Source organism: Pygocentrus nattereri, chromosome 21 (assembly GCF_015220715.1).
Source record: "Pygocentrus nattereri isolate fPygNat1 chromosome 21, fPygNat1.pri, whole genome shotgun sequence".
NCBI classification, from domain to species: Eukaryota; Metazoa; Chordata; class Actinopteri; order Characiformes; family Serrasalmidae; genus Pygocentrus; species Pygocentrus nattereri.
Window position 1 is genome coordinate 35,329,381 of NC_051231.1, and position 10,854 is coordinate 35,340,234.

General features: G+C 42.2%; 1 protein-coding gene across 3 annotated transcripts in view; it reads left to right on the forward strand.

Annotated features, from left to right (window-relative positions):
* Nucleotides 1-4,881: 4,881 nt before the first annotated feature.
* Nucleotides 4,882-10,854, forward strand: part of stk38b (serine/threonine kinase 38b) — a 42,646-nt gene continuing 36,673 nt past the window's right edge. Inside the window, exons 1-3 of one of the 3 annotated variants that reach the window (XM_037531983.1) lie at nucleotides 4,882-5,168; nucleotides 5,633-5,734; nucleotides 7,507-7,575. The gene's annotated coding sequence lies outside the window, so the exon portion shown is untranslated. The remainder of the gene's footprint in view (nucleotides 5,169-5,632; nucleotides 5,735-7,506; nucleotides 7,576-10,854) is intronic. The other 2 variants (XM_037531984.1, XM_037531985.1) reach the window with 2 other exon arrangements.

A 10,854-nucleotide genomic window follows, 5' to 3' on the forward strand; every position in this document is an offset into this window, starting at 1 on the left:
CTGAGAGCTGATTGGTTAGTGTTACTGCTCCTGAGAGCTGATTGGTTAGTGTTACTGCTCCTGAGAGCTGATTGGTTAGTGTTACTGCTACTGAGAGCTGATTGGTTAGCGTTACTGCTTCTGAGAGCTGATTGGTTAGTGTTACTGCTACTGAGAGCTGATTGGTTAGAGTTACTGCTACTGAGAGCTGATTGGTTAGAGTTACTGCTCCTGAGAGCTGATTGGTTAGTGTTACTGCTACTGAGAGCTGGTTGGTTAGTGTTACTGCTCCTGAGAGCTGATTGGTTAGTGTTACTGCTCCTGAGAGCTGATTGGTTAGTGTTACTGCTACTGAGAGCTGATTGGTTAGCGTTACTGCTTCTGAGAGCTGAAGAGCTGAAGAGGAAGGAGAGCTGCTAAAACAGCCTGCTTTGAACTCATGATGTCACAAAAACCAGCCCACAGAATTTCAGCCCCGCCCACTCACCCTTTCACACTGAGGCGGAATAGTGATCATTTAAGGAGTGGCTGCTTTTGTGTGTTAGGCAGCCAATCAGGACAGACCTCATCTACATAGACCAGTCTTACAGGCACAGTAGAAATGAATCAGGACTGGTTTTGGTGAACAGAAGCACAAAGACGCCATTAAAGGCTCAGAGGGAAAAATACAATGAGCAAAGAGGAACTCTAAAGACACAGGTCTTCAGGGGTTCTATAGTAAAGAACATGGTTCTATATAGAACCGTGAACACTCAGAAAAGATGGCTCTTCAAGGGTACTTTAGTAAAGAATGTGGTTCTATATAGAACCGTGAACACTCAGAAGAGACAGTTCTTCAAGGGTTCTTTAGTAAAGAACATGGTTGTATATAGAACCGTGAACACTCAGAAAAGATGGTTCTTCAAGGGTTTAGTAAAGAACATGGTTCTATATAGAACCATGAAGACTAAGCAAGGATGGCTCTTCAAAGGTTCTTTAGTAAAGAACATGGTTCTATATAGAACAGTGAGCACTCATAAAAGATGGTTCTTCAAGGGTTTAGTAAAAAACATGGTTCTATGTAGAACCATGAAGACTAAGCAAGGATGGCTCTTCAAGGGTTCTTTAGTAAAGAACATGATTCTATGTAGAACTGTGAACACCCAGAAAAGATGGTTCTTCAAGGGTTTAGTAAAGAACATAGTTCTATATAGAACCATGAAGACTAAGCAAGGATGGCTCTTCAAGGGTTCTTTAGTAAAAAACATGGCTCTATACAGAACTGTGAACACTCAGAAAAGACAGTTCTTCAAGGTTTTTTTAGTAAAGAACATGGTACTATGTAGAACCGTGAACACTCAGAAAAGACAACTCTTCAAGGGTTCCTTCGTTAAAAACATGGTCCTATATTAGAACCATGAGCACTCAGAAAACTTCCATGGTTCTTTAGTAAAGAACATGGTTCTATGTAGAACTGCGAAGACTAAGCAAAGATGGTTCTTCAAGCGTTCTTTAGTAAAAAAACATGGTTCTATATAGAACCATGAACACTCAGAAAAGACTTTGCATGATTAAACGGTTCTGTGCATCGTGAAAGTGGAGAATGTGCTGTTGATGGATCTATATGGAAGCTTGTAACAATAGAAGAACCATTTGGGTGCTGTATAGAACCCTTTAAACATGCACAGGGTCACAAGCGTTCATGGTTCTGTCTACAGAACCACTTTCTTTACTAAAGAACCCTTGAAGAACCTTTTGTAGAGTGTAGGATATAATATGGGCCCTTTAGTGCAGTGAGGAGTGAAAACCAGCCATTAGGGGTGTACTTTGTGTACTTCTGGTGCCGGTCCCAAGCCCGGATAAATGGTGAGGGTTGCATCAGGAAGGGCATCCGGCATAAAACTTGTGCCAAAACTATCATGCAGATCACAAATATGATGCCATACCGGATCGGTCGAGGCCCGGGTTAACAACGACCGCCTCCAGTGCTGTTGACCAGCAGGGTGCCGGTGGAAATTGGACTACTGTAGGCGGGTTAGAAGGCAGCAACAGAGAAGGAAAGGCAGGAGTGTGGAGGTTAGAGTAGGGACTCTGAACATAGGGACAATGACTGGTAAAGGCAGAGAGCTTGCAGACATGATTGAGAGAAGGAAGGTAGATATTCTGTGTGTCCAGGAGACCAGATGGAAAGGAAGCAAGGCCAGGAACATTGGAGGTGGACTCAAACTGTTCTATCATGGTGTAGAGAGGAAGAGAAATGGAGTTTGGATAATCCTAAAGGAACAGCTTGGGAAAAGTGTTCTGGATGTAAAGAGAGTGTCAGACAGGATCATGAGCCTGAAGTTGGAGGTTGATGGTGTGATTTTGAATGTGGTCAGTTCATATGCACCACAGGTTGGTTGTCAGTGAGAGGAGAAAGAGGAATTTTGGAGTAAGATGGATGAAGTGGTAGATGGTGTCCCTAGAGAGGAGAGATTGGTGATTGGTGCAGACTTCAATGGACATGTTGGTGAAGGGAGCAGAGGGGATGAAGAGGTGCTGGGTATGTATGGTGTGAAAGACAGAAATGCAGAAGGTCAGATGGTTGTAGATTTTGCAGAGAGAACGGAAATGGCAGGAGATGCCACCTAAAGGAGATTGGAGATTGTAAAGTGGTGCCAGGGGAAAGTGTAGCAAGGCAGCATAGGGTGGTTGTCTGTAGAATGAGATTAGAAACAAAGAAGAGGAAGAAAGTGAAGACAGAGCCAAAGATTAGATGGTGGAAGCTGAAGGAGAAGGATGGTTGCAGGCAGTTCAGGGAAAAATTGCAACAGGCCCTTGGGGGCAGTGAGGAGCTACCTGAGGACTGGGAAACTACAGCTAAGGTGGTGAAAGAAACTGGCAAGAATGTGTTGGGTGTTTCGTCTGGTCAGAGGAAAGAAGACAAGGAAAGTTGGTGGTGGAATGAGGAAGTCCAGGAGAGTATTCAGAAGAAGAAGGGAGCTAAGAAAAAGTGGGATAACCAGAGAGATGAAGGAAGTAGGCAGGAGTGCTGTGAGGCTAGTCGCATATCGAAAAGAATGGTGGCAAAGGCTCAGGCCTATGATGAGCTGTATGAGAGGCTGGACAGTAAAGAAGGAGTAAAGGATTGTATCGTTTGGCTAAACAGAGAGATAGAGCTGGAAAGGATGTACAGCAGGTTAGGCTGATAAAGGATAGAGAGGGAAATGTACTAGTGAGTGAACAGAGTGATGAGTAGATGGAAGGAGTACTTTGAAGAACTAATGAATGAGGAAAACGAGAGAGAGAGGAGGACAATGGGGGGAGAGACAGTGGATCAGGAAGTGCAGAGATTTAGTAAGGTGGAAGTGAGGGCAGCTTTAAAAAGGATGAAGAATGGAAAGGCAGTTGGTCCAGATGACATACCTGTGGAGGTATGGAGATGTTTAGGAGAGAAGGCAGTGGACTTTTTAACCAGGTTGTTTAAGAAAATCCTGGAGAGTGAGAGGATGCCTGATGAGTGGAGAAGCAGTGCACTGGTCCCCATTTTTAAGAACAAGGATGATGTGCAGAGCTGCAGTAACTACATAGGTATAAAGTTGATGAGCCACACCATGAAGGTATGGGAAAGAGTTGTTGAAGCAAGGCTAAGGCGAGAGGTCCAGATCAGTGAGCAGCAGTTTGGTTTCATGCCCAGAAAGAGCACCACAGATGCAGTTTTTGCATTGAGAGTGTTGGTAGAGAAGTACAGAGAAGGTCAGAAGGAGCTGCATTGTGTCTTTGTGGATCTAGAGAAGGCAGATGATAGGGTGCCAAGAGAGGAACTGTGCTACTGTATGAGGAAGTCAGGTGTAGCTGAAAAGTATGTTAGGGTGGTGCAGGACATGTATGAGGATAGTGAGACAGTGGTGAGGTGTGCAGTTGGAGTGACAGATGGTTTCAAGGTGAAGGTGGGGTTACATCAGGGATCAGCTTTGAGCCCCTTCTTGTTTGCAATGGTGATGGACAGGTTGACAGATGAGGTCAGGCAGGAGGCTCCATGGATCATGATGTTTGCAGATGACATTGTAATATGTGGTGAGAGTAGAGAGCAGGTGGAAGAGAATCTGGAGAGGTGGAGGTTTGCACCCTAGAGGAGAGGAATGAAGGTCAGTAGAGACAAGACGGAATACATGTGTGTGAATGAGAGGGAGGCAGGTGGAAAGGTGAAGATGCAAGGAGTAGAGGTCGTAAAGGTGGATGACTTCAAATATATTCGGTGAACCATCCAATGGACAGTGCAGAAAAGAGGTGAAGAAGAGGGTGCAGGCAGGATGGAGTGGGTGGAGACGGGTGTCAGGGCTGATGTGTGACAGAAGGATAGCAGCAAGAGTGAAAGGGAAGGTCTACAAGACAGTAGTGCGTCCTGCTATGATGTTTGGTTTGGAGACTGTGGCTCTGTCTAAAAGACAGGAGGCTGAGCTGGAGGTGGCGGAGATGAAGATGCTGAGATTTTTGTTGGGAGTGACAAGGATGGATAAGATTAGAAATGAGTAGATCAGAGGGACGGTGAAGGTGGAGCAGTTTGGAGATAAAGCCAGAGAGGCCAGGTTGAGATGGTTTGGACATGTGTTGAGGAGGAATAGTGGATATATTGGGCAAAGAATGTTGGAGATGGAGCTGCTGGGTAGAAGGAGAAGAGGTGGACCTCAGAGAAGGTTTATGGATGTAGTGAAGGTGGACATGGAGATGGTTGGTGTGAAAGTAGAGGAGGCAGTGGATAGGGCAAGATGGAGGCAGATGATCCACTGTGGCGACCCCTAAAGGAAGCAGCCGAAAGAAGAAGTGCAGTGAAGAGTGAGTGTTGTGAAAGTGTGTGTTGCTAAACGATTCCTGTGCCGTTACTCACAGTGTGTGTGTGTGTGTGTGTTAGTGAGTGTGTGTGAGAGTGAGTGTGGTGGGCGTGGCTTTTTCCGCATTTAGCCTGAAATTCACTTTTCCTCTGCTCGCTCGAGGAAGGAGCAGGAGGTCCGGAGAACTTTCAGTCCTTCACAGACTGCCCCCCCCTCTCCCTCTCTCTCTCCCTCTCTCTCTCTGGGAGGGAAGTCTGTAGTTCTGTAGTTTTTACGGAGGCGCTGGGGGAACTCCACAGTGCGCGCGCCCTCCTCGGACTGGCTCCATGTCAGTTGGCCGAGAACAAAAGCCTCGAGAGGAGCATCCAGGAACCGGGAAGATCAGAGGCTCCACAGCAGGTAAGCGCGCCTCCGCCGCTCCACGGCCTAGCCGAGCCGAGCCGAGCCGAGCCGAGCCGAGCGACACTCACAAAGATCTCCGTGTTTTTTTTCCGAGCTAAACTTTTACTGCCCACGTCATCGCCGCTCCGCTTGTCCTCCAGACTCACGTCTTCTCCTGCTTTCCATCATCTCCCATCTCAGCGCTGCTGTTAGCGGCTTAAACAGCCGCAGAGCGGCTCCGCTGAGGGTCAGTCAGCCTCCAGGCCTTCAGCGCTCAGGGCTCCACTCTTACTCCACTACAGCTACAGCTTAATGACCCCGAAGAACCTTCTAAAGCTTTAAAGAGTGGACATGTCCGGTTTAAGTGACCATAACCGCGTCCATACCCGCTGCTGTGCTTATGCCTGCTGTTATGTTTGGGGTCAGTTTGACGATTCAGTGTTTTAACGTCTCTAAATTAATGATTGACACCATTTTTGCAGAGTAACCAGGTGCCGGACACCAAACCTGAGTAACAGTTTTAATCACAGTCTTTTCCTGGAGGTTCACCTTTCTGCGGCCAGACTGACCCCAAGGATAAAGAGGTCAGTACACATGAAGATAACAGGAGATTTATTATGGTGCAAATAATCAATATATAGAGATTAGTTGGTACTGCAGTAAGTTTGGTTGTTTTCTGTTTTTAAAGTCTTTGTTATTTATTTCTCCATATATTTAGCTTTTTAAAATTAGGATAAAAGATAAGTTAGTTTTACGTTTAACTGCTGGATCCCGTAAAAAGCTCATTCAACACTTTTGTGTGTTTTTCGAGCTCCACATGTAACATTAACATGGATTTGTTTATCAAAGCAGTGCGTCGTCATCACCTGGTCGTTTTCCAGCCTCTCTCTATCCCGTCCAGCATCAGGCTGTTCTGTTACTGCGCCTTTAAGACTGATGTATGTAAATGAGCTCTGTTGTGTTCTAGGCTGAATGGGCGGGGCTAAACTGCTGTCAGCTGTAATATTTCTAGTACTATGGTTCTTTTTCATAAGTGCTGGTTGAGGTTCTGTGTTTGTGGTTTTCTTTATTTTAGCTCAGGGGTCACGACCCAAATGTTAAGAAGAGCCGTTTTGTCCTTTCAACAAAAATCAAACCGCCTTGGGAGCCACGACGTTATATATGCATCGTATTCAAGTGACGTTTTAGCATCTTGGCTGTAAATATGAGCTAAAAATACAATCTGAGCAAAACACAGACTCGCTTCGCTCTGCTTGAGCTTTAATCTCAGCTGTAGCCGATTTTCTCGCATCTCCAGCAGGAAACTTTTCACAAAAGTGGATCAGGTTCTTGGAAAACGTCTCTCAACGTTTGATTTTTTACGAGGCTGAAGCTTCTCGTTCTCCAGCTTCTTGTTCGAATGTTCCCGTTCCACCTTAAACGGTGCCTGAGGCGCAAGAATATTACTGTTACTGATGTAAATCTAATTCTATTATTAATTTTGTTTCCGATTCTGTTTCTGATTCAAATTCTCTACAACTCTCCACAGAATCGGTTCTATATCGTACCCATATGACTTTTAAGAATAGTGGAAGTCTTTTTTTTGTGCTACATAGAACCCTTTTTAAAAAGATTCTGTGTAGAACCATCTACAGCAAAAATTCTCCATCAGTCTGAAGAGCCATTTCATCATGCAAAGAACCTCTTAAATTATGCAAAGGGTTCTTTGATTGTTCTTTGACTGTTCCATATTTTGGACTGAAGAACTCTTGAAGAACCGTCTTTTGTTAAGAGTGTGTATAAATCCGATTCTTGGTACTCTAGTTCTTATCACTCCTCTGATTCAAAATCTGATTCAAATTTTATTTGATTCTTTTTATGATCCTGAATCTGATTCTGAATCTGATTCTGATCCAATTCTGATTCTTATTGCTATTCTGGTTCTGGTTCTGATCTGAGGAGATGGAGGAGTGCAGGAGTTTTCGGGCTTCCTGTTCTGTCCGTTCTCCAAGTTTCTTTCTGGATTCTTTTCTTAGCTGCCTCTAAAGTTAGTCTGGACTGCGGCGGCTCCAGCCCACAAATCACACGCTGCGTTTGTGGACAGTGTGTCAGTAAACAGAGGCAGTGCGCCTGTCTGTCAGCGTTAGAGCTGGATTACAGAGTGGAGCGACTCGCTCAGCTGCGCTCAGCGCTGAATTAACCCTGTTTACTCAGTGACCGTCTGAACGGTCAGCTCCGGCTGAGCTGAGTGAAGGTGAGGAGATGTTTTCAGTGGATTTGGTTCTGAAGCAGGAAGTGTTGACTGTAACTGGAGAAGGTCTGGACGGTGCGTCTTTCGTGATTCATGCAAATGATGCAGTGTGTTTGTTTGTAACAGGGAGCTCTACCTTCACCCATCCCTCTGTTCTTCAGGCTTTCTGCCTCTTTTCACACTCAATGTGCTCAGGTCTGTATTCACTCTTACTCGTTTATACCTGCCTTTTACTTTTATTGTACGTACTACAGTTATTCATTCAGCCTAATGAGAAACTGTAGAACGGACTCGGTTTATATCACAATACCTACATTTAGAGTCGGTTATTCATTCAGTCTAATGAGAAACTGTAGAACAGACTCGGTTTATATCACAATACCTACATTTAGAGTCGGTTATTCATTCAGCCTAATGAGAAACTGTAGAACGGACTCGGTTTATATCACAATACCTACATTTAGAGTCGGTTATTCATTCAGCCTAACGAGAAACTGTAGAACAGACTCGGTTTATATCACAATACCTACATTTAGAGTCGGTTATTCATTCAGTCTAACGAGAAACTGTAGAACGGACTCGGTTTATATCACAATACCTACATTTAGAGTCGGTTATTCATTCAGCCTAATGAGAAACTGTAGAACGGACTCGGTTTATATCACAATACCTACATTTAGAGTCGGTTATTCATTCAGCCTAATGAGAAACTGTAGAACGGACTCGGTTTATATCACAATACCTACATTTAGAGTCGGTTATTCATTCAGTCTAACGAGAAACTGTAGAACGGACTCGGTTTATATCACAATACCTACATTTAGAGTCGGTTGTTCATTCAGTCTAACGAGAAACTGTAGAACGGACTCGGTTTATATCACAATACCTACATTTAGAGTCGGTTATTCATTCAGTCTAACGAGAAACTGTAGAACGGACTCGGTTTATATCACAATACCTACATTTAGAGCCGGTTATTCATTCAGTCTAACGAGAAACTGTAGAACGGATTCGGTTTATATCACAATACCTACATTTAGAGTCGGTTATTCATTCAGCCTAATGAGAAACTGTAGAACGGACTCGTTTATATCACAATAGCTACATTTAGAGTCGGTTATTCATTCAGTCTAATGAGAAACTGTAGAACGGACTCGGTTTATATCACAATACCTACATTTAGAGTCGGTTATTCATTCAGCCTAATGAGAAACTGTAGAACGGACTCGGTTTATATCACAATACCTACATTTAGAGTCGGTTATTCATTCAGCCTAATGAGAAACTGTAGAACGGACTCGGTTTATATCACAATACCTACATTTAGAGTCGGTTATTCATTCAGTCTAACGAGAAACTGTAGAACGGACTCGGTTTATATCACAATACCTACATTTAGAGCCGGTTATTCATTCAGTCTAACGAGAAACTGTAGAACGGACTCGGTTTATATCACAATACCTACATTTAGAGTCGGTTATTCATTCAGTCTAACGAGAAACTGTAGAACGGACTCGGTTTATATCACAATACCTACATTTAGAGTCGGTTATTCATTCAGCCTAACGAGAAACTGTAGAACGGACTCGTTTATATCACAATAGCTACATTTAGAGTCGGTTATTCATTCAGTCTAATGAGAAACTGTAGAACGGACTCGGTTTATATCACAATACCTACATTTAGAGTCGGTTATTCATTCAGCCTAATGAGAAACTGTAGAACGGACTCGGTTTATATCACAATACCTACATTTAGAGTCGGTTATTCATTCAGCCTAATGAGAAACTGTAGAACGGACTCGGTTTATATCACAATACCTACATTTAGAGTCGGTTATTCATTCAGCCTAATGAGAAACTGTAGAACGGACTCGGTTTATATCACAATACCTACATTTAGAGTCGGCTATTCATTCAGTCTAATGAGAAACTGTAGAACGGACTCGGTTTATATCACAATACCTACATTTAGAGTCGGTTATTCATTCAGTCTAATGAGAAACTGTAGAACGGACTCGGTTTATATCACAATACCTACATTTAGAGTCGGTTATTCATTCAGCCTAATGAGAAACTGTAGAACGGACTCGGTTTATATCACAATACCTACATTTAGAGTCGGTTATTCATTCAGTCTAATGAGAAACTGTAGAACGGACTCGGTTTATATCACAATACCTACATTTAGAGTCGGTTATTCATTCAGTCTAATGAGAAACTGTAGAACGGACTCGGTTTATATCACAATACCTACATTTAGAGTCGGTTATTCATTCAGTCTAATGAGAAACTGTAGAACGGACTCGGTTTATATCACAATACCTACATTTAGAGTCGGTTATTCATTCAGCCTAATGAGAAACTGTAGAACGGACTCGGTTTATAGCACAATACCTACATTTAGAGTCGGTTATTCATTCAGCCTAATGAGAAACTGTAGAACGGACTCGGTTTATATCACAATACCTACATTTAGAGTCGGTTATTCATTCAGTCTAATGAGAAACTGTAGAACGGACTCGGTTTATATCACAATACCTACATTTAGAGTCGGTTATTCATTCAGCCTAATGAGAAACTGTAGAACAGACTCAGTTTATATCACAATACCTACATTTAGAGTCGGTTATTCATTCAGTCTAATGAGAAACTGTAGAACGGACTCGGTTTATATCACAATACCTACATTTAGAGTCGGTTATTCATTCAGCCTAATGAGAAACTGTAGAACGGACTCGGTTTATATCACAATACCTACATTTAGAGTCGGTTATTCATTCCGTCTAATGAGAAACTGTAGAACGGACTCGGTTTATATCACAATACCTACATTTAGAGTCGGTTATTCATTCAGTCTAATGAGAAACTGTAGAACGGACTCGGTTTATATCACAATACCTACATTTAGAGTCGGTTATTCATTCCGTCTAATGAGAAACTGTAGAACGGACTCGGTTTATATCACAATACCTACATTTAGAGTCGGTTATTCATTCAGTCTAATGAGAAACTGTAGAACGGACTCAGTTTATAGCACAATACCTACATTTAGAGCCGGTTATTCATTCAGTCTAATGAGAAACTGTAGAACGGACTCGGTTTATATCACAATACCTACATTTAGAGTCGGTTATTCATTCAGTCTAATGAGAAACTGTAGAACGGACTCTGTTTATATTGTAACAATAATAATAATGATAATAAATACAAAGAAGAAAATGTCATTCATTTTTATTGTAAAAGAAAAGTAAGTCTCATTGGCAAAAATATTAATACAATAAAACATAAATAATGCATTTACTTTTTTTGTTTAATTTACTTATTATTATAACAATTTTACTAAATAAATGATAAAAATAAATACAAGTAAAGTTATTTAATACTAATACTAATTTTCCATTTAATTCTAATCAAATGGAAAGTAATGATCAATCACTATGAATATATATTATGAACGTTGGTTTTATTTTTT